Below are 24,428 nucleotides of genomic sequence, written 5' to 3'. Positions count from 1 at the left end.
GTCCTTGAACTACTCATCATCTGTGATTTACTGTTTCATTGACAAAACTGAGAAAATGTTGGTGTTTTATCCCATTTTTGTCCAGTATTTTCAGCTGCTTTACAGCTCAGTTTGGTCGAACATTTTGTGGTACTTCATTAGAGTTTGGTGCAGTATTTTCTGGTGTATTAGCCCTTTTTATTAGGGGCTCGGGCTTCGACACGAGCCACGAGCCACTATTGTTCTCCTGTGAAAAAGGCGTTTATTAGGGGCTCGGGCTTCGACACGAGCCACTCTCCTCTCCATTGCAAAGCAATGGGAGGAGAGTGGCTCGTGGCGAAGCCACGAGCCACTATTGTTCTCCTGTGAAAAAGGCGTTTATCTTTTATATTTTCTTCAACATTCCGCCGTTTTTCGATTCGCTTCTCGTCCTAGGCCTTTGAGAAAACCAAAGCAAATTATACATCAAAACGTGCGGCTTCATCGGGAATAGTGTGCTATGACTTTTCTAAGACATTCGTCATTTTATCGCAGAATTATTCGCAAAAAACTGCGAAAAAAGTCCCATAGAAAATGAATGGGGAGTGAAAAAAATCGGCTGAAAAAATCCACTTTTTTCCAAACGCCACTGCTTCGCCATACGTTCACCTAGAAACTTCATTTAACCATCAAAACGCAGGGATTTTTCTTGTCTCCGCAGGAATGTATTTTATGTCAGGCTGAGATTTATAGTTTTTCATCAGTGAGTCCTCAAAAAAGTGAAAATTCTCCAAATCTGCTCTGGTTAGAGTGTGGCATGTCAGTTGGTAGAGTGGAGGAGAGGAGAAAAATCCGCCTGAAAATTTCCCGATCGCATCGCCCTCATGACCAAACGATAAGAGATAGGAGATTGAAATTTGGTCAGATTGTAAACAATTTTCCTGGAATTCAAATGAATCCAAGTTTGAAGATCTTGCTCTTTCTGACGTGAAATGGCAGGCAGCAGTTTAGACCAAAGTCGCACCGTTCTCTCCATAAGAACCAATGTAAACTGAATCATCTGCCTCATGGAGGGACAGTGTTTTTTAAATCGCTGTAACTCGGTCATTTCTCTCAATATTTGGAAAATAATCATATCTATGGATAGCCACGGCCTTCCTCTCGCTCACGGTCATTTTAGTTTTCAGCTAGCATTCACGGATAGCCCACAATTAGCGCCAGAACGAGACGTTGCGCGCTGCTGCTGAGAAGCACTTTTCTGCTGTCTGTGGCAGGCACCGTTGCTATGGGGCCCATAGCAACCGCCCTTACACACGCGCAGGCATGGTCGCACGCACACACACAGACTCATTGGTGTGCCACACCCACCTTCACACCCAATACCTCCACAGGAGCTGCATTTCAGCCTGAAAATCAGTTCAACCTCTCAGCTTCACACAGCCTTTAGAGCAGGGGTGTCAAACTCAGTTCCAACACACCTGATTCAAATGATCAGGCTTCTGCTGAGCTTGATGATCATTTGAATCAGGTGTGTTGGAAGAAAGAATGAAGGTTGAAATGAATGAATGAATAAAAGAAAGTATAAAGGCTTCACAAATCAGAGACTATGTTTTTATGAATCTACAGGCTCTGTAGAATAATTCAGTCCAGATTTGAAGAGTCTAAGTGCAGAAGTTCTCGACCTGGACCTGGTCTAATGTGGTCTGGATGAGAAAAAAACAGTAAAATGTGCATTTATCACATTTTCACAAATAGAATAAAGGTTTCACTAATCAGAGACTATGTTTTTATGAATCTACAGGCACTGTAGAATACTTCAGTCCAGATTTGAAGAGTCTAAGTGTAGCGGTTCTCGACCTGGACCTGGTCTAATGTGGTCTGGATGACAAAAAAAACAGTAAAATGTGCATAAATTGCTTTTTTGAAAATAGAATAAAAGTTTCACAAATCAGAGACTATGTTTTTATGAATCTACAGGCTCTTTAGAATAATTCAGTCCAGATTTGAAGAGTCTAAGTGTAGCGGTTCTCGACCTGGACCTGGTCTAATGTGGTCTGGATGAGGAAAAAAAACAGTAAAATGTGCATTTATCACATTTTCACAAATACAATAAAAGTTTCACAAATCAGAGACGATGTTTTTATGAATCTACAGGCTCTGTAGAATAATTCAGTCCAGATTTGAAGAGTCTAAGTGTGGTGGTTCTCGACCTGGACCTGGTCTAATGTGGTCTGGATGACAAAAAAACAGTAAAATGTGCCTAAATTGCTTTTTCACAAATATAATAAAGGTTTCACAAATCAGAGACTATGTTTTTATGAATCTACAGGCTCTGTAGAATAATTCAGTCCAGATTTCAGCAGTCTAAGTGTAGCGGTTTTTGACCTGGACCTGGTCTAATGTGGTCTGGATGAGAAAAAAACAGTAAAATGTGCCTTTATTGCATTTTCATACATAGAATAAAGTTTTCACAAATCAGAGACTATGTTTTTATGAATGTTCAGGCTCTGTAGAACAGTTGAGTACAGATTTGAGGAGTCTAGGTACATTGGTTTTCAATCTGGACCTGGTCTAATAAGGACTGGTTATAAAGCAAAAACGGTGAAATATCCCCTTTAACGTTTTCACAAATAAAATATAAGTCACAAATAAGAGGGTGGAATTGGAAACTTTTCAGGAGCTGCAGAACTTCTATTGGTATTGCGTTGGAAATTGTATTCTGTTTGTGAGATTGTGAGATGGTATTTGTTAATGAATTGGTTGTACGGTAAGATTTGTACTTGTTCATCCATTAACTGATTGACCCATAATACTCCCTGATCAAACCAAGATTTGTAAAATATGGTTTTGTTTCTGTGCTGTATATTTTGGTTGTTCCATATGTCGCAGCTGGTTGGTGAGAAGCTGCATTTGTAGATCAGCCCCCAGGAGAGCAACGCCTGTTTATGGAAGTTTGATAATTGAATTGGTATTTTTGTCAATTTTATAATTGCATTTCAGTAAAAAATGAATTCCTCCTAATTTTTTGAATACATAATTTGGTATTGCATTCCACATTTTAACATTTTCTCTTATGAGGCGACATAACCAATTAATTTTGAACATATTATTCATATTATTTATATAAATTTGTTTATTTTATTAGTTATGAGTTAATTTCATCCTCTTCTGTTCACATATGGTTGTAATAATCTCTTTCTATGGCTCTTTGTGTTTATACTGTAATATCAATAAGTTCTTGTCACCATTTTGTGTTATTTTCTATGATCATTCTAAGTTAATACCCTGTATAACCTCTTTGTGTTAAATTAAAAAAAGAAGAATTGCTGATCAGGTACTGACACACACACACACAGCCTTTACAGTAACTCCAATCCAAATTTTGACCAGGTGAGATCTTCTTGCCTCTCCTGCGCTGCTCCGGACATGCACACATCCCGAGCCCCTCCCACGATTTCCGCACCAGCGGGAATTGTCTAGTTAGGGGCTCGGGGCTGCAGCATGCAGCCCGAGCCACTATTGTTCTCCTGCTGCGTTTATTATAGTCTTTTCTTCACGTTTCCGCCGTTTTTCGATTCGTAACTCGTCCTAGGCCTTTGAGAAAACCAAAACAAATTATATATCAAAACGTGCGGCTTCATCGGGAATAGTGTGCTATGACTTTTCTAAGACATTCGTCATTTTTTCGCAGAATTATTCGCAAAAAACTGCGAAAAAAGTCCCATAGAAAATGAATGGGGAGTGAAAAAAATCGCCAGAAAAAATCCACTTTTTTCCAAACGCCACTGCTTCGTCATACGTTCACCTAGAAACTTCATTTAACCATCAAAACGCAGGGATTTTTCTTGTCTCCACAGGAATGTATTTTATGTCAGGCTGAGATTTATAGTTTTTCGTCAGTGAGTCCTCAAAAAAGTGAAAATTCTCAAAATCTGCTCTGGTTAGAGTGCGGCATGTCAGTTGGTAGAGTGGAGGAGAGGAGAAAAATCCGCCTGAAAATTTCACGATCGCATCGTCCTCACGACCAAACGATAAATGTTAGGAGAATGAAATTTGGTCAGATTGTAAACAATTTTCCTGGGATTCAAATGAATCCAAGGTAGAAGATCTAGCTCTTTCTGAAGTGAAATGGCAGGCAGCAGTTTAGACCAAAGTCGCACCGTTCTCTCCATAGGAACCAATGTAAACTGAATCATCTGCCTCATGGAGGGACAGTGTTTTTTAAATCGCTGTAACTTGGTCATTTCTCACAATATTTGGAAAATAATTACATTTATGGTTAGCCACAGCCTTCCTCTCGCTCACGGTCATTTCGGTTTTCAGCTAGCATTCACGGTTAGCCCACAATTAGCGCCAGAACGAGACGTTGCGCGGTGCTGCTGAGAAGCACTTTTCTGCTGTCTGTGGCAGGCACCGTTGCTATGGGGGCCCATAGCAACCGCCCTTACACACGCGCAGGCATGGTCTGACGCACACACACAGACTCATTGGTGTGCCACGCCCACCTTCACACCCAATACCTCCACAGGAGCTGCATTTCAGCCTGAAAATCAGTTCAACCTCTCAGCTTCACACAGCCTTTCGAGCAGGGGTGTCAAACTCAGTTCCAACACACCTGATTCAAATGATCAGGCTCGTTATCAGGCTTCTGGTGAGCTTGATGATGAGCTGATTATTTGAAACAGGTGTGTTGGAAGAAGGAAACATCTAGAACATAGAGGATAGTGGACCTCCAGGAACTGAGTTTGACACCCCTGCTTTACAGTAACTCCAATCCAAATTTTGACCAGGTCAGATCTTTCTGTCTCGGCCTTTCAAAATAAAAGCACAGCACAATTTCAAAATAAAAGCCTGCGATGAACCCGAAAACGCCAGTTTAACCTCTCAGCTTCACACAGCCTTTCGAGCAGGGGTGTCAAACTCAGTTCCAACACACCTGATTCAAATGATCAGGCTCGTTATCAGGCTTCTGCTGAGCTTAATGATGAGCAAATCACTTCAATCAGGTGTGTTGTAAGAAGGAAACATCTGGAACACAGAGGATAGTGGTTCTCCAGGAACTGAGTTTGAGACCCCTGCTTTACAGTAACTCCAATGCAAATGTTGACCAGATGAGATCTTCCTGTCTCTGCCTTTCAAAATAAAAGCACAGTAAATTTCAAAATAAAAGCCTGCGATTGGCCTGAAAACACCAGTTAAACCTCTCAGCTTCACACAGCCTTTACAATAACTCCAGTCCAAATTTTGACCAGGTGAGATCTTCCTGTCTTTGCCTTTCAAAATGAAAGCACAGCATGATTTCAAAATAAAAGCCTTTGACGGACTGGAAACGCCAGTTAACCCTCTCAGCTTCACACAACCTTTTGAGTAACTCCAATCTCAATTTTGACTGGGTGAGATCTTCCTGTCTGTGCCTTTCAAAATAAAAGCACAGCACAATTTGCCAGTTAACCCTCTTTGCTTCACACAGCCTTTACAGTAACTCCAATCCAAATTTTGACCAGGTGAGATCTTCCTGTCTCTTCCTTTCAAAATAAAAGCACAGAAGAATTTCAAAATAAAAGCCTGTGACGGACCAAAAAATTACCCCTCTCCTGCCCAGCTCCGGACATGCACACATCCCGAGCCCCTCCCACGATTTCCGCGAGCGGGAATTGTCTAGTTAGGGGCTCGGGCTTCGACACGAGCCACTCTCCTCTCCATTGCAAAGCAATGGGAGGAGAGTGGCTCGTGGCGAAGCCACGAGCCACTATTGTTCTCCTGCTGCGTTTATTATTCTTCCGTTTTATTCTTAACGTTTCCGCCGTTTTTCGGTCGCTAACTCGTCCTAGGGCTTTGAGAAAACCAAAACAAATTATATATCAAAACGTGCGGCTTCATCGGGAATCCCGGGCTATGACTTTTCTAAGAAATTTGTCATTTTATCGCAGAATTATTCGCAAAAAACTGCGAAAAAAGTCCCATAGGAAATGAATAGGGAGTGAAAAAAATCGGCTTAAAAAATCCACTTTTTTCAAAACGCCACTCCTTCGCTATACGTTCACCGAGAAACTTCATTTAACCATCAAAACGCAGTGATTTTTCTTGTCTCCGCAGGAATGTATTTTATGTCTGGCTGAGATTTACAGTTTTTGATCAGTGAGTCCTCAAAAAAGTGAAAATTCTCAAAATCTGCTCTGGTTAGAGTGCGGCATGTCAGTTGGTAGAGTGGAGGAGAGGAGAAAAATCTGCCTGAAAATTTCCCGATCGCATCGCCCTCACGACCAAACCATAAATGTTAGGGGAATGAAATTTGGTCAGATTGTAGACAAATTTCCTGGGATTCAAATGAATCCAAGTTTGAAGACCTAGCTCTTTCTGAAGTGAAATGGCAGGCAGCAGTTTAGACCAAAGTCGCACCGTTCTCTCCATAAGAACCAATGTAAACTGAATCATCTGCCTCATGGAGGGACAGTGTTTTTTAAATCGCTGTAACTCGGTCATTTCTCACAATATTTGGAAAATAATTACATTTATGAAAAGCCACAGCCTTCCTCTCGCTCACGGTCATTTCGGTTTTCAGTTAGCATTCACGGTTAGCCCACAGTTAGCGCCAGAACGAGACGTTGCGCGCTGCTGCTGAGAAGCACTTTTTTGCTGTCTGTGGCAGGCACCGTTGCTATGGGGCCCATAGCAACCGCCCTTACACACGCGCAGGCATGGTCCCACGCACACACACAGACTCATTGGAGTGCCACACCCACCTTCACACCCAATACCTCCACAGGAGCTGCATTTCAGCCTGAAAATCAGTTCAACCTCTCAGCTTCACACAGTCTTGAGAGCAGGGGTGTCAAACTCAGTTCCAACACACCTGATTCAAATGATCAGGCTCGTTATCAGGCTTCTGCTGAGCTTGATGATGAGGTGATCATTTGAATCAGGTGTGTTGTAAGAAGGAAACATCTGGAACATAGAGGATAGTGGACCTCCAGGAACTGAGTTTGACACACCTGCTTTAGAGTAACTCCAATCCAAATGTTGACCAGGTGAGATCGTCCTGTCTTTGCCTTTCAAAATAAAAGCACAGCACAATTTCAAAATAAAAGCCTGCGACGGACTGGAAACGCCAGTTAAACCTCTCAGCTTCACACAGCCTTTAGAGCAGGGGTGTCAAACTCAGTTCCAACACACCTGATTCAAATGATCAGGCTCGTTATCAGGCTTCTGCTGAGCTTAATGATAGCTAATCATTTGAATCAGGTGTGTTGTAAGAAGGAAACATCTGGAACACAGAGGATAGTGGACCTCCAGGAACTGAGTTTCACACCCCTGCTTTACAGTAACTCCAATCCAAGGTCAGATCTTCCGGTCGTTGCCTTTCAAAATAAAAGCACAGCACGATTTCAAAATAAAAGCCTGCGACAGACTGGAAACGCCAGTTAAACCTCTCAGCTTCACACAGCCTTTAGAGTAACTCCAATCGAAATTTTGACCAGGTGAGATCTTCCTGTCTCTGCCTTTCAAAATTACTTTAAAGCACAATTTGCCAGTTAAACCTCTCAGCTTCACACAGCCTTTAGAGTAACTCCAATCGAAATTTTGACCAGGTGAGATCTTCCTGTCTCTGCCTTTCAAAATTACTTTAAAGCACAATTTGCCAGTTAAACCTCTCAGCTTCACACAGCCTTTAGAGTAACTCCAATCGAAATTTTGACCAGGTGAGATCTTCTTGTCTCTGCATTTCAAAATAAAAGCACAGCACAATTTCAAAATAAAAGCCTGCGACGGACTGGAAACGCCACTTAAACCTCTCAGCTTCACACAGCCTTTTGAGTAATTCCAATTCAAATTTTGACCAGGTGAGATCTTCCTGTCTCTGCCTTTCAAAATAAAAGCACAGCACAATTTCAAAATAAAACCCTGCAACAGACCAAAAAATGCCAGTTAAACCTCTCAGCTTCACACAGCCTTTAGAGTAACTCCAATTCAAATTTTGACCAGGTCAGATCTTCCTGTCTCTGCCTTTCAAAATAAAAGCACAGCACAATTTGCCAGTTAAACCTCTCAGCTTAACACAGCCTTTACAGTAACTCCAATCCAAATTTTGACCAGGTGAGATCTTCCTGTCTCTGCCGTTCAAAATAAAAGCACAGCACAATTTGCCAGTTAAACCTCTCACCTTCACACAGCCTTTTGAGTAACTCCAATTCAAATTTTGACCTGGTGAGATCCGGACATGCACACATCCCGAGCCCCTCCCACGATTTCCGCGAGCGGGAATTGTCTAGTTAGGGGCTCGGGCTTCGACACGAGCCACTCTCCTCTCCATTGCAAAGCAATGGGAGGAGAGTGGCTCGTGGCGAAGCCACGAGCCACTATTGTTCTCCTGCTGCGTTTATTAGGGGCTCGGGGCTGCAGCATGCAGCCCGAGCCACTATTGTTCTCCTGCTGCGTTTATTATATTTTCTTCAACTTCCGCCGTTTTTCGATTCGTAACTCGTCCTAGGCCTTTGAGAAAACCAAAATAAATTATATATCAAAACGTGCGGCTTCATCGGGAATAGTGTGCTATGACTTTTCTAAGAAATTCGTCATTTTTTCGCAGAATTATTCGCAAAAAACAGCGCAAAAAATCCCATAGAAATGAATGGGGACCGAAAAAAAATCGGCTTGAAAAATCCACTGTTTTCCAAACGCCACTGCCTCGCCATACGTTCACCTAGAAACTTCATTTAACCATCAAAACGTAGTTATTTTTCTTGTCTTCGCAGGAATGTATTTTATGTCTGGCTGAGATTTACAGTTTTTGATCAGTGAGTCCTCAAAAAAGTGAAAATTCTCAAAATCTGCTCTGGTTAGAGTGCGGCATGTCAGTTGGTAGAGTGGAGGAGAGGAGAAAAATCCGCCTGAAAATTTCACGATCGCATCGCCCTCACGACCAAACGATAAATGTTAGGGGAATGAAATTTGGTCAGATTGTAAACAATTTTCCTGGGATTCAAATGAATCCAAGTTTGAAGACCTAGCTCTTTCTGAAGTCAAATGGCAGGCAGCAGTTTAGACCAAAGTCGCACCGTTCTCTCCATAAGAACCAATGTAAACTGAATCATCTGCCTCATGGAGGGACAGTGTTTTTTAAATCGCTGTAACTCGGTCATTTCTCACAATATCTGGAAAATAATTACATTTATGGAAAGCCACAGCCCTCCTCTCGCTCACGGTCATGTCGGTTTTAAGCTAGCATTCACGGTTAGCCCACAATTAGCGCCAGAACGAGACGTTGCGCGCTGCTGCTGAGAAGCACTTTTCTGCTGTCTGTGGCAGGCACCGTTGCTATGGTGGCCCATAGCAACCGCCCTTACACACGCGCAGGCATGGTCCCACGCACACACACAGACTCATTGGTGTGCCACACCCACCATCACACCCAATACTTCCACAGGAGCTGCATTTCAGCCTGAAAATCAGTTCAACCTCTCAGCTTCACACAGCCTTTAGAGCAGGGGTGTCAAACTCAGTTCCAACACACCTGATTCAAATGATCAGGCTCGTTATCAGGCTTCTGCTGTGCTTGATGATGAGCTGATTATTTGAATCAGGTGTGTTGGAAGAGGGAAACATCTAGAACACAGAGGATAGTGGTTCTCCAGGAACTGAGTTTGACACCTCTGCTTTAGAGTAACTCCAATCCAAATTTGACCAGGTGAGATCTTCCTGTTTCTCCTTTTCAAAATAAAAGCACAGCAAAATTTCAAAATAAAAGTCTGTGACGGACCAGAAAACGCCAGTTTAACCTGTCAACTTCACACAGACTTTACAGTAACTCCAATCCAAATGTTGACCAGGTGAGATCTTCCTGTCTCTGCCTCTCACAATAAAAGCACAGCACAATTTCAAAATAAAATCCTGCGACAGGCTGGAAACGCCAGTTCAACCTCTCAGCTTCACACATCCTTTAGAGCAGGGGTGTCAAACTCAGTTCCAACACACCTGATTCAAATGATCAGGCTCGTTATCAGGCTTCTGCTGAGCATGATGATGAGCTGATTATTTGAATGAGGTGTGTTGGAAGAGGGAAACATCGAGAACATAGAGGCTAGTGGACCTCCAGGAACTGAGTTTGACACCCCTGCTTGAGAGTAACTCCAATCCAAATGTTGACCAGGTGAGATCTTCCTGTCTTTCCCTTTCAAAATAAAAGCACTGCACGATTTCAAAATAAAAGCCTGCAAGGTACTGGAAACGCCAGTTAAACCTCTCAGCTTGAAACAGCCTTTACAGTAACTCCAATCCAAATGTTCACCAGGTCAGATCTTCCTGTCTCTGCCTTTCAAAATAAAAGCACAGCACAATTTGCCAGTTAAACTTGTCAGTTTCACACAGCCTTTACAGTAGCTCCAATCCAAATTTTGACCAGGTGAGATCTTCCTGTCTCTCCCTTTCAAAATAAAAGCACAGCACAATTTCAAAATAAAATCCTGTGACGGACCAAAAAATACCCCTCTCCTGCCCAGCTCCGGACATGCACACATCCCGAGCCCCTCCCACGATTTCCGCGAGCGGGAATTGTCTAGTTAGGGGCTCGGGCTTCGGCACGAGCCACTCTCCTCTCCATTGCAAAGCAATGGGAGGAGAGTGGCTCGTGGCGAAGCCACGAGCCACTATTGTTCTCCTGCTGCGTTTATTAGCACGTTTCCGCCGTTTTTCGATTCGCTTCTCCTCCTAGGGCTTTGAGAAAACCAAAGCAAATTATATATCAAAACGTGCGGCTTCATCGGGAATAGTGTGCTATGACTTTTCTAAGACATTCGTCATTTTTTCGCAGAATTATTCGCAAAAAACTGCGAAAAAAGTCCCATAGAAAATGAATGGGGAGTGAAAAAATTCGGCTCAAAAAATCCACTTTTTTCCAAACGCCACTGCTTCGCCATACGGTCACCTAGAAACTTCATTTAACCATCAAAACGCAGTGATTTTCTTGTCTTCGCAGGAATGTATTTTATGTCAGGCTGAGATTTATAGTTTTTCGTCAGTGAGTCCTCAAAAAAGTGAAAATTCTCAAAATCTGCTCTGGTTAGAGTGCGGCATGTCAGTTGGTAGAGTGGAGGAGAGGAGAAAAATCCGCCTGAAAATTTCACGATCGCATCGCCCTCACGACCAAACGATAAATGTTAGGGGAATGAAATTTGGTCAGATTGTAGACAATTTTCCTGGGATTCAAATGAATCCAAGTTTGAAGACCTAGCTCTTTCTGAAGTGAAATGGCAGGCAGCAGTTTAGACCAAAGTCGCACCGTTCTCTCCATAAGAACCAATGTAAACTGAATCATCTGGCTCATGGAGGGACAGTGTTTTTTAAATCGCTGTAACTCGGTCATTTCTCTCAATATTTGGAAAATAATCATATCTATGGATAGCCACAGCCTTCCTCTCGCTCACGGTCATTTTAGTTTTCAGCTCGCATTAACGGTTCGCCCACAATTAGCGCCAGAACGAGACGTTGCGCGGTGCTGCTGAGAAGCACTTTTCTGCTGTCTGTGGCAGGCACCGTTGCTATGGGGGCCCATAGCAACCGCCCTTACACACGCGCAGGCATGCTCGCACGCACACACACAGACTCATTGGTGTGCCACACCCACCTTCACACCCAATACCTCCACAGGAGCTGCATTTCAGCCTGAAAATCACTGAAACCTCTCAGCTTCACACAGCCTTGAGAGCAGGGGTGTCAAACTCAGTTCCAACACACCTGATTCAAATGATCAGGCTCATTATCAGGCTTCTGCTGAGCTTAATGATGAGCTGATTATTTGAATCAGGTGTGTTGGAACAGGGAAACATCTAAAACATAGAGGATAGTGGACCTCGAGGAACTGAGTTTGACACCCCTGCTTTAGAGTAACTCCAATCCAAATGTTGACCAGGTGAGATCTTCATGTCTTTCCCTTTCAAAATAAAAGCACAGCACAATTTCAAAATAAAAGCCTGTGATGGGCCTGAAAACACCAGTTAAACCTCTCAGCTTCACACAGCCTTTACAATAACTCCAATCCAAATTTTGACCAGGTGAGATCTCCCTGTCTCTGCCTTTCAAAATAAAAGCACAGCACAATTTCTAAATAAAAGCCTGCGATGGGCCTGAAAACACCAGTTAAACCTCTCAGCTTCACACAGCCTTTACTCCAATCCAAATTTTGACCAGGTGAGATCTTCCTGTCTCTGCCTTTCAAAATAAAAGCACAGCACAATTTCAAAATAAAAGCCTGCAACAGACCAAAAAATGCCAGTTAACCTCTCAGCTTCACACAGCCTTGAGAGTAACTCCAATCCAAATTTTGACCAGGTGAGATCTTCTTGTCTCTTCCTTTCAAAATAAAAGCACAGCACAATTTCAAAATAAAAGCCTATGACGGACCAAAAAATAACCCTTTCCTGCCCAGCTCCGGACATGCACACATCCCGAGCCCCTCCCACGATTTCCGCGAGCGGGAATTGTCTAGTTAGGGGCTCGGGCTTCGGCACGAGCCACTCTCCTCTCCATTGCAAAGCAATGGGAGGAGAGTGGCTCGTGGCGAAGCCACGAGCCACTATTGTTTCTCCTGTGAAAAAAGCGTTCTATTATATTATTATTCTAACGTTTCCGCCGTTTTTCGGTCGCTAACTCGTCCTAGGGCTTGAGAAAACCAAAACAATTATATATCATAACGTGCGGCTTCATCGGGAATAGTGTGCTATGACTTTTCTAAGACATTCGTCATTTTTTCGCAGAATTATTCGCAAAAAACTGCGAAAAAAGTCCCATAGAAAATGAATGGGGAGTGAAAAAATCGGCTTAAAAAATCCACTTTTTTCCAAACGCCACTCTTCGCCATACGTTCACCTAGAAACTTCATTAACCATCAAAACGTAGTGATTTTTCTTGTCTCCGCAGGAATGTATTTTATGTCAGGCTGAGATTTACAGTTTTTGATCAGTGAGTCCTCAAAAAAGTGAAAATTCTCAAAATCTGCTCTGGTTAGAGTGCGGCATGTCAGTTGGTAGAGTGGAGGAGAGGAGAAAAATCCGCCTGAAAATTTCCCGATCGCATCGCCCTCACGACCAAACGATAAAGTTAGGGAAATGAAATTTGGTCAGATTGTAGACAATTTTCCTGGGATTCAAATGAATCCAAGTTTGAAGACCTAGCTCTTTCTGAAGTGAAATGGCAGGCAGCAGTTTAGACCAAAGTCGCACCGTTCTCTCCATAGGAACCAATGTAAACTGAATCATCTGCCTCATGGAGGGACAGTGTTTTTTAAATCGCTGTAACTCGGTCATTTCTCTCAATATTGGAAAATAATTACATTTATGGATAGCCACAGCCTTCCTCTCGCTCACGGTCATTTTAGTTTTCAAGCTCGCATTCACGGTTCGCCCACAATTAGCGGCCAGAACGAGACGTTGCGCGCTGCTGCTGAGAAGCACTTTTCTGCTGTCTGTGGGCAGGCACCGTTGCTATGGGGGCCATAGCAACCGCCCTTACACACGCGCAGGCATGCTCCCACGCACACACACAGACTCATTGGAGTGCCACACCCACCTTCACACCCAATACCTCCACAGGAGCTGCATTTCAGCCTGAAAATCAGTTCAACCTCTCAGCTTCACACAGCCTTTAGAGCAGGGGTGTCAAACTCAGTTCCAACCAGCACCTGAATTTCAAATGATCAGGACTCGTTATCCAGGCCTTCTGCTGAGCTTATGATAGCTGATCATTTGATATCATGGTGTTGTTGTCAGAAGGAAACATCTAGAACCGATGTAGGAATTGGTTCCTACAGGAACTGAATTTGGACACCATCTGCTTTTAGCAGTAACCTCCAATCTCAAATTTTGCACGCAGGTGCAGATCTTCCCTTTCTCTATGCCTTTCCAAAATAAAAAGCACCCAGCACAGATCTTCAAAATAAAAGCCCAGCTATGGGACGCTGAAAAACACCGAGTAAACCTCTCAGCTTCCAAACCAGCCTTTTGAATAACTCCAATCCAAATTTTTGACCAGGTGAGATCTTCCTGTCTCTGCCTTTCAAAATAAACACAGCACAATTTCCCAGTTAAACCTCTCAGCTTCACACAGCCTTTACAGTAACTCCAATCGACGTTTTGACCAGGTGAGTTCTTCCTGTCTCATCCTTTCAAAATAAAAGCACAGCACAATTTCAAAATAAAGCCTGTTGACGGACTGGAAAAAACGCTGGAAATACGCCTCGTGCCGGACATGCACACATCCCGAGCCCCTCCCTACGATTTCCGCGAGCGGGAATTGTCTAGTTAGGGGCTCGGGCTTCGACACGAGCCACTCTCCTCTCCATTGCAAAGCAATGGGAGGAGAGTGGCTCGTGGCGAAGCCACGAGCCACTATGTTCTCCTGCTGCGTTTATTATTTTATTCTTCACGTTTCCGCCGTTTTTCGGTCGCTAACTAGTCCTAGGGCTTTGAGAAAACCAAAACAAATTATATATCAAAACGTGCGGCTTCATCGGGAATAGGTGCTATGACTTTTCTAAGAAATTCGTCATTTTTCGCAGAATTATTCGCAAAAACTGCGAAAAAAGTCCCATAGAAAATGAATGGGGACGGAAAAAAATCGGCTGAAAAATCCACTTTTTCCAAACGCCACTGCTTCGCCATACGTTCACCTAGAAACTTCATTTAACCATCAAAACGCAGTGATTTTCTTGTCTCCGCAGGAATGTATTTTATGTCAGGCTGAGATTTACAGTTTTTGATCAGTGAGTCTCAAAAAAGTGAAAATTCTCAAAATCTGCTCTGTTAGAGTGCGGCATGTCAGTTGGTAGAGTGGAGGAGAGGAGAAAAAATCCGCCTGAAAATTTCACGATCGCATCGCCCTCACGACCAAACCATAAATGTTAGGGGAATGAAATTTGGTCAGATTGTAACAAATTTCCTGGGATTCAAATGAATCCAAGTTTGAAGACCTAGCTCTTTCTGAAGTGAAATGGCAGGCAGCAGTTTAGACCAAAGTCGCACCGTTCTCTCCATAGAACCAATGTAAACTGAATCATCTGCCTCATGGAGGGACAGTGTTTTTTAAATCGCTGTAACTCGGTCATTTCTCACAATATTTGGAAAATAATTACATTTATGGAAAGCCACAGCCTCCTCTCGCTCACGGTCATTTCGGTTTTCAGGCTAGCCATTCACGGTTAGCCCACAATTAGCGCCAGAACGAGACGTTGCGCGCTGCTGCTGAGAAGCACTTTTCTGCTGTCTGTGGCAGGCACCGTTGCTATGGGGCCCATAGCAACCGCCCTTAACACACGGCGCAGGCATGGCTCCACGCACACACACAGACTCATTGGAATGCCACACCCACCTTCACACCCAATACCTCCACAGGAGCTGCATTTCAGCCTGAAAATCAGTTCAACCTCTCAGCTTCACACAGCCTTTAGCAGGGGTGTCAAACTCAGTTCCAACACACCTGATTCAAATGATTCAGGCTCGTTATCAGGCTTCTGCTGAGCTTAATGATAGCTATCATTTGAATCAGGTGTGTTGTAAGAGGAAACATCTAAAACATAGAGGATAGTGGACCTCCAGGAACTGAGTTTGACACCCCTGCTTTAGAGTAACTCCAATCCAAATGTTGACAGATCTTCCTGTCTGTGCCTTTCAAAAAAAAAGCACAGCACAATTTCAAAATAAAAGCCTGCGACGGACGGAAAACGCCAGTTAAACCTCTCAGCTTCACACAGCCTTTACAGTAACTCCAATCCAAATTTTGACCAGGGAAAACGCCGAAATAGTCGCCTGCTCCACAGACATGCACACATCCCGAGCCCCCTCCACGGATTTCCCGCGTGCGGGAATTGTCTAGTTATTATTTTTCACGTTTCCGCCGTTTTTCGATTCGTAACTGTCTAGGCCTTTGAGAAAACCAAACAAATTATATATCAAAACGTGCGGCTTCATCGGGAATAGTGTGCTATGACTTTTCTAAGAAATTCGTCATTTTATCGCAGAATTATTCGCAAAAAACTGCCGAAAAAAATCCCATAGGAAATGAATGGGGACTGAAAAAAATGGGCTTGAAAAGTCCACTGTTTTCCAAACGCCACTGCTTCGCCATACGTTCACCTAGAAAACTTCATTTAACCATCAAAACGCAGTGATTTTCTTGTCTTCGCAGGAATGTATTTTATATCAGGCTGAGATTTACAGTTTTTGATCAGTGAGTCCTCAAAAAAGTGAAAATTTCAAAATCTGCTCTGGTTAGAGTGCGGCATGTCAGTTGGTAGAGTGGAGGAGAGGTGAAAAATTCGCCTGAAAATTTCACGATCGCATCGCCCTCACGACCAAACCATAAATGTTAGGGGAATGAAAATTTGGTCAGATTGTAGACAATTTTCCTGGGATTCAAATGAATCCAAGTTTGAAGACCTAGCTCTTTCTGAAGAGAAATGGCAGGCAGCAGTTTAGACCAAAGTCGCACCGTTCTCTCCATAGGAACCAATGTAAACTGAATCATCTGCCTCATGGAGGGACAGTGTTTTTTAAATCGCTGTAACTCGGTCATTTCTCACAATATTTGGAAAAATAATTACATTTATGGAAAGCCACGGCCTTCCTCTCGCTCACGGTCATTTCGGTTTTCAGCTAGCATTCACGGTTAGCCCACAATTAGCGCCAGAACGAGACGTTGCGCGCTGCTGCTGAGAAGCACTTTTTTGCTGTCTGTGGCAGGCACCGTTGCTATGGGGGCCATAGCAACCGCCCTTACACACGCGCAGGCATGCTCCCACGCACACACACAGACTCATTGGTGTGCCACACCCACCTTCACGCCCAATACCTCAACAGAAGCTGAATTTCAGCCTGAAAATCAGTTCAAACTCTCAGCTTCACACAGCCTTTAGAGCAGGGGTGTCAAACTCAGTTCCAACACACCTGATTCAAATGATCAGGCTCGTTATCAGGCTTCTGCTGAGCTTCATGATAGCCTATCATTTGAATCAGGTGTGTTGTAAGAAGGAAACATCTAGAACACAGAGGATAGTGGACCTCCAGGAACTGAGTTTGACACCCCTGCTTTGGGGTAACTCCAATCCAAATTTGACCAGGTGAGATCTTCCTGTCTCTGCCTTTCAAAATAAAAGCACAGCACAATTTTAAAATTAAAGCCTGTGACGGACTGGAAACGCCAGTTAAACCTCTCAGCTTCACACAGCCTTTACAGTAACTCCAATCCAAATTTTGACCAGGTGAGATCTTGCTGTCTCTGCCTTTCAAAATAAAAACACAGCACAATTTGCCAGTTAAACTTCTCAGTTTCACACAGCCTTTACAGTAACTGCAATCCAAATTTTGACCAGGTGAGATCTTCCTGTCTCTCTTCAAAATAAAAGCCTGCGACGGACTGAAAACTCCAGTTAAACCTCTCAGCTTCACACAGCCTTTAGAGTAACTCCAATCCAAATGTTGACCAGGTGAGATCTTCCGGTCTTTCCCGTTCAAAATAAAAGCACAGCACAATTTCAAAATAAAAGCCCCGCGATGGGCCTGAAAACACCAGTTAAACTCTCAGCTTCACACAGCCTTTAAAATAACTCCAATTTTGACCAGGTGAGATCTTCCTGTCTCTGCCTTTCAAAATAAAAGCACAGCACAATTTCAAAATAAAAGCCTGTGACGGACCAAAAAATACCCCTCTCCTGCCCAGGTCCGGACATACACACATCCCGAGCCCCTCCCACGATTTCCGCGTGCGGGAATTGTCTAGTTATATTTTCTTCACGTTTCCGCCGTTTTTTCGGTCGCTAACTCGTCCTAGGGCTTTGAGAAAATCAAAACAAATTATATATCAAAACGTGCGGCTTCATCGGGAATCCCGGGCTATGACTTTTCTAAGACATTCGTCATTTTTTCGCAGAATTATTCGCAAAAAAACTGCCAAAAAAGTCCCATTGAAAATGAATGGGGACCGAAAAAAATCGGCTCAAAAAATCCCCTTTTTTCCAAACGCCACTGCTTCGCCATACGTTCACCTAGAAACTTCATTTAACCATCAAAACGCAGTAATTTTTCTTGTCTCCGCAGGAATGTATTTTCTGTCAGGCTGAGATTTACAGTTTTTGATCAGTGAGTCCTCAAAAAAGTGAAAATTTTCAAAATCTGCTCTGTTTAGAGTGCGGCATGTCAGTTGGTAGAGTGGAGGAGAGGTGAAAAATTCGCCTGAAAATTTCACGATCGCATCGCCCTCACGACCAAACTATAAATGTTAGGGGAATGAAATTTGGTCAGATTGTAAACAATTTCCTGGGATTCAAATGAATCCAAGTTTGAAGACCTAGCTCTTTCTGACGTGAAATGGCAGGCAGCAGTTTAGACCAAAGTCGCACCGTTCTCTCCATAAGAACCAATGTAAACTGAATCATCTGCCTCATGGAGGGACAGTGTTTTTTAAATCGCTGTAACTCGGTCATTTCTCACAAGATTTGGAAAATAATTACATTTATGGAAGCCACAGCCTTCCTCTCGCTCACGGTCATTTTAGTTTTCAGCTACCATTAACGGTTCGCCCACAATTAGCGCCAGAACGAGATGTTGCGCGCTGCTGCTGAGAAGCACTTTTTTGCTGTCTGTGGCAGGCACCGTTGCTATGGGGGCCCATAGCAACCGCTCTTACACACGCGCAGGCATGGTCGCACGCACACACACAGACTCATTGGTGTGCCACACCCACCTTCCACACCCAATACCTCCACAGGAGCTGCATTTCAGCCTGAAAATCAGTTCAACCTCTCAGCTTCACACAGCCTTTACAGCAGGGGTGTCAAACTCACTTCCAACACACCTGATTCAAATGATCAGGCTCGTTATCAGGCTTCTGCTGAGCTTAATGATAGTGTATCATTTGAATCAGGTGTGTTGTAAGAAGGAAACATCTAAAACATAGAGGATAGTGGTCCTCCAGAAACTGAGTTTGACACCCCTGCTTTAGAGTAACTCCAATCCAAATGTTGACCAGGTGAGATCTTCCTGTCTTTCCCTTTCAAAATAAAAGCACAGCACAATTTCAAAATAAAAGCCTGCGATGGGCCTGAAAACACCAGTTAAACCTCTCAGCTTCACACAGCCTTTAGAGCAGGGGTGTCAAACTCAGTTCCAACACACCTGATTCAAATGATCAGGCTCGTTATCAGGCTTCTGCTGAGCTTGATGATGAGCTGCTTATTTGAATCAGGTGTGTTGTAAGAAGGAAACATCTAGAACATAGAGGATAGTGGACCTCCAGGAACTGACTTTGACACACCTGCTTTAGAGTAACTCCAATCCAAATGTTGACCAGGTGAGATCTTCCTGTCTTTGCCTTTCAAAATAAAAGCACAGCACAATTTCAAAATAAAAGCCTTCGACGGACTGAAAGCGCCAGTTAAACCTCTCAGCTTCACACAGCCTTTTGAGTAACTCCAATCTAAATTTTGACCAGGTGACATCTTCCTGTCTCTGCCGTTCAAAATAAAAGCACAGCACAATGTCAAAATAAAAGCCTGCAAGGTACTGGAAATGCCTGTTAAACCTCTCAGCTTCACACAGCCTTTACAGTAACTTAAATCCAAATGTTCACCAGGTGAGATCTTCCCATCTCTGCCTTTCAAATAAAAGCACAGCACAATTTCAAAATAAAAGCCTGCGATGGACGGACTGGAAACGCCAGTTAATCCTCTCAGCTTCACACAGCCTTTACAGTAACTCCAATCCAAATTTTGACCAGGTGAGATCTTGCTGTCTCAGCCTTTCAAAATAAAAGCACAGCACAACTTCAAAATAAATGCCTGTTATGGGACTGGAAAACGCGGAAATACCGCCTCTCCGGACATGCACACATCCCGAGCCCCTCCCACGATTTCCGCGAGCGGGAATTGTCTAGTTAGGGGCTCGGGCTTCGACACGAGCCACTCTCCTCTCCATTGCAAAGCAATGGGAGGAGAGTGGCTCGTGGCGAAGCCACGAGCCACTATTGTTCTCCTGCTTGCGTTTATCTTTTATTTCTTCACGTTTCCGCCGTTTTTCTGGTCGCTAACTAGTCCTAGGGCTTTGAGAAAACCAAAACAAATTATATATCAAAACGTGCGGCTTCATCGGGAATAGTGTGCTATGACTTTTCTAAGAAATTCGTCATTTTTTCGCAGAATTATTCGCAAAAAACTGCCAAAAAAGTCCCATAGAAAATGAATGGGGAGCGAAAAAAATCGGCTTAAAAAATCCACTTTTTCCAAACGCCACTGCTTCGCCATACGTTCACCTAGAAACTTCATTTAACCATCAAAACGCAGTGATTTTTCTTGTCTCCGCAGGAATGTAGTTTATGTCAGGCTGAGATTTACAGTTTTTGATCAGTGAGTCCTCAAAAAAGTGAAAATTCTCAAAATCTGCTCTGGTTAGAGTGCGGCATGTCAGTTGGTAGAGTGGAGGAGAGGTGAAAAATCCGCCTGAAAATTTCCCGATCGCATCGCCCTCACGACCAAACCATAAATGTTAGGGGAATGAAATTTGGTCAGATTGTAGACAATTTCCTGGGATTCAAATGAATCCAAGTTTGAAGACCTAGCTCTTTCTGAAGTGAAATGGCAGGCAGCAGTTTAGACCAAAGTCGCACCGTTCTCTCCATAGGAACCAATGTAAACTGAATCATCTGCCTCAGGGAGGGACAGTGTTTTTTAAATCGCTGTAACTCGGTCATTTCTCACAATATTTGGAAAATAATTACATTTATGGAAAGCCACAGCCTTCCTCTCGCTCACGGTCATTTTAGTTTTCAGCTACCATTCACGGTTAGCCCACAATTAGCGCCAGAACGAGACATTGCGCGCTGCTGCTGAGAAGCACTTTTTGCTGTCTGTGGCAGGCACCGTTGCTATGGGGCCCATAGCAACCGCCCTTACACATGCGCAGGCATGTCGCACGCACACACACAGACTCATTGGTGTGCCACACCCACCTTCACACCCAATACCTACACAGGAGCTGCATTTCAGCCTGGAAAATCAGTTCAACCTCTCAGCTTCACACAGCCTTTAGAGCAGGGGTGTCAAACTCAGTTCCAACACACCTGATTCAAATGATCAGGCTCGTTATCAGGCTTCTGCTGAGCTTAATGATGAGCTGATTATTTGAAACAGGTGTGTTGGAAGAGGGAAACATCTAAAACATAGAGGATAGTGGACCTCAGGAACTGAGTTTGACACCCTGCTTTAGAGTAACTCCAATCCAAATGTTGACCAGGTGAGATCTTCCTGTCTTTCCTTTCAAAATAAAAGCACAGCACAATTTCAAAATAAAAGCCTGTCGATGGGCCTGAAAACACCAGTTAAACCCTCTCAGCTTCACACAGCCTTTACAATAACTCCAATCCAAATTTTGACCAGGTGAGATCTTCCCTGTCTTGCCTTTCAAAATAAAAGCACAGCACAATTTCAAAATAAAAGCCTGCGACGGACTGAAAACGCCAGTTAAACCTCTCAGCTTCACACAGCCTTTACTCCAATCCAAATTTTGACCAGGTGAGATCTTCCCGTCTTTGCCTTTCAAAATAAAAGCACAGTACAATTTCAAAATAAAAGCCTTCGACGGACTGAAAACGCCAGTTAAACCTCTCAGCTTCACACAGCCCTTTGAGTAACTCCAATCCAAATTTTGACCAGGTGAGATCTTCTTGTCTCTGCCTTTCAAAATAAAAGCACAGCACAATTTGAAAATAAAAGCCTCTGACGGACCAAAAAATACCCCTCTCCTGCCCAGCTCCGGACATGCACATATCCCGAGCCCCTCCCACGATTTCCGCGTGCGGGAATTGTCTAGTCTTTTCTTCTTCACGTTTCCGCCGTTTTTCGGTCGCTAACTCGTCCTAGGGCTTTGAGAAAACCAAAACAAATTATATATCAAAATGTGCGGCTTCATCGGGAATAGATGTGCTATGACTTTTCTAAGAAATTCGTCATTTTATCGCAGAATTATTCGCAAAAAACTGCGCAAAATTCCCATAGGAAAATGAATGGGGAGTGAAAAAAAATCGGCTGAAAAAATCCACTTTTTTCCAAACGCCACTGCTTCGCCATACGTTCACCTAGAAACTTCATTTAACCATCAAAATGCAGTGATTTTTCTTGTCTCCGCAGGAATGTAGTTTATGTCAGGCTGAGATTTACAGTTTTTCATCAGTGAGTCCTCAAAAAAGTTAAAATTCTCAAAATCTGCTCTGGTTAGAGTGCGGCATGTCAGTTGGTAGAGTGGAGGAGAGGAGAGAAATCCGCCTGAAAATTTCCCGATCGCATCGCCCTCACGACCAAACGATAACAGACAGGAGAATGAAATTTGGTCAGATTGTAGACAAATTTCCTGGGATTCAAATGAATCCAAGTTTGAAGATCTAGCTCTTTCTGAAGTGAAATGGCAGGCAGCAGTTTAGACCAAAGTTGCACCGTTCTCTCCATAAGAACCAATGTAAACTGAATCATCTGCCTCATGGAGGGACAGTGTTTTTTAAATCGCTGTAACTCGGTCATTTCTCACAATATTTGGAAAATAATTACATTTATGGAAAGCCACAGCCTTCCTCTCGCTCACGGTCATTTTAGTTTTCAGCTACCATTCACGGTTAGCCCACAGATAGCGCCAGAACGAGACGTTGCACGCTGCTGCTGAGAAGCACTTTTCTGCTGTCTGTGGCAGGCACCGTTGCTATGGGGGCCCATAGCAACCGCCCTTACACACGCGCAGGCACGCTCCCACGCACACACACAGACTCATTGGAGTGCCACACCCACCTTCACACCCAATACCTCCACAGGAGCTGCATTTCAGCCTGAAAATCAGTTCAACCTCTCAGCTTCACACAGCCTTTAGAGCAGGGGTGTCAAACTCAGTTCCAACACACCTGATTCAAATGATCGGGCTCGTTATCAGGCTTTTGCTGAGCTTGATGATGAGCTGATTATTTGAATCAGGTGTGTTGGAAGAAGGAAAGATCTAGAACATAGAAGATAGTGGACCTCCAGGAACTGACTTTGACACACCTGCTTTACAGTAACTCCAATCCAAATTTTGACCAGGTGAGATCTTCCTGTCTCTGCCTTTCAAAATAAAAGCACACCAAAATTTCAAAATAAAAGCCAGCGATGAACCGGAAAACGCCAGTTAAACCTCTCAGCTTCACACAGCCTTTTGAGTAACTCCAATCCAAATTTTGACCAGGTCAGATCTTCCTGTCTCTGCCTTTCAAAATAAAAGCACGTCAAAATTTCAAAATAAAAGCCTGCAACAGACCAAAAAATGGCAGTTAAAACTCTCAGCTTCACACAGCCTTTAGAGTAACTCCAATCAAAATTTTGACCAGGTGAGATCTTCCTGTCTTTGCCTTTCAAAATAAAAGCACAGCACAATTTCAAAATAAAAGCCTGTGACGGACTGGAAACGCCAGTTAAACCTCTCTGATTCACACAGCCTTTACAGTAACTCCAATCCAAATTTTGACCAGGTAAACGCCGAAATACGCCTCTACAGACATGCACACATCCCGAGCCCCTCCCACGATTTCCGCGAGCGGGAATTGTCTAGTTAGGGGCTCGGGCTTCGACACGAGCCACTCTCCTCTCCATTGCAAAGCAATGGGAGGAGAGTGGCTCGTGGCGAAGCCACGAGCCACTATTGTTCTCCTGTTGCGTTTATTATTCCGTTTTCTTCAACTTCCGCCGTTTTTCGATTCACTTCTCGTCCTAGGGCTTTGAGAAAACCAAAACAAATTATATATCAAAACGTGCGGCTTCATCGGGAATAGTGTGCTATGACTTTTCTAAGAAATTCGTCATTTTTTCGCAGAATTATTCACAAAAAACTGCGAAAAAAGTCCCATAGAAAATGAATGGGGAGTGAAAAAAATCGGTTAAAAAAATCCACTGTTTTCCAAACGCCACTGCTTCGCCATTCGTTCCCCTAGAAACTTCATTTAACCATCAAAACGCAGTGATTTTTCTTGTCTCCGCAGGAATGTATTTTATGTCAGGCTGAGATTTACAGTTTTTGATCAGTGAGTCCTCAAAAAAGTGAAAATTCTCAAAATCTGCTCTGGTTAGAGTGCGGCATGTCAGTTGGTTGAGTGGAGGAGAGGTGAAAAATTCGCCTGAAAATTTCACGATCGCATCGCCCTCACGACCAAACGATAAATGTTAGGGGAATGAAATTTGGTCAGATTGTAAACAATTTTCTTCGAATTCAAATGAATCCAAGTTTGAAGACCTAGCTCTTTCTGAAGGGAAATGGCAGGCAGCAGTTCAGACCAAAGTCGCACCGTTCTCCCCATTAGAACCAATGTAAACTGAATCATCTGGCTCATGGAGGGACAGTGTTTTTTAAATCGCTGTAACTCGGTCATTTCTCACAATATTTGGAAAATAATTACATTTATGGAAAGCCACAGCCCTCCTCTCG

At 43.4% G+C, this 24,428-nt stretch overlaps 1 protein-coding gene across 10 annotated transcripts in view; it reads right to left on the bottom strand.

The window, feature by feature from the left end:
* Positions 1-24,428, bottom strand: part of fars2 (phenylalanyl-tRNA synthetase 2, mitochondrial) — a 185,531-nt gene that overhangs the window by 83,336 nt on the left and 77,767 nt on the right. The gene's annotated exons all lie outside the window — the stretch shown is intronic.

This window comes from Acanthochromis polyacanthus, chromosome 20 (genome assembly GCF_021347895.1).
Source record: "Acanthochromis polyacanthus isolate Apoly-LR-REF ecotype Palm Island chromosome 20, KAUST_Apoly_ChrSc, whole genome shotgun sequence".
Lineage (NCBI taxonomy): Eukaryota > Metazoa > Chordata > Actinopteri > Pomacentridae > Acanthochromis > Acanthochromis polyacanthus.
The sequence above is the reverse complement of the archived record's forward strand: the minus strand, read 5'-3'. Positions and strand labels throughout refer to the sequence as shown.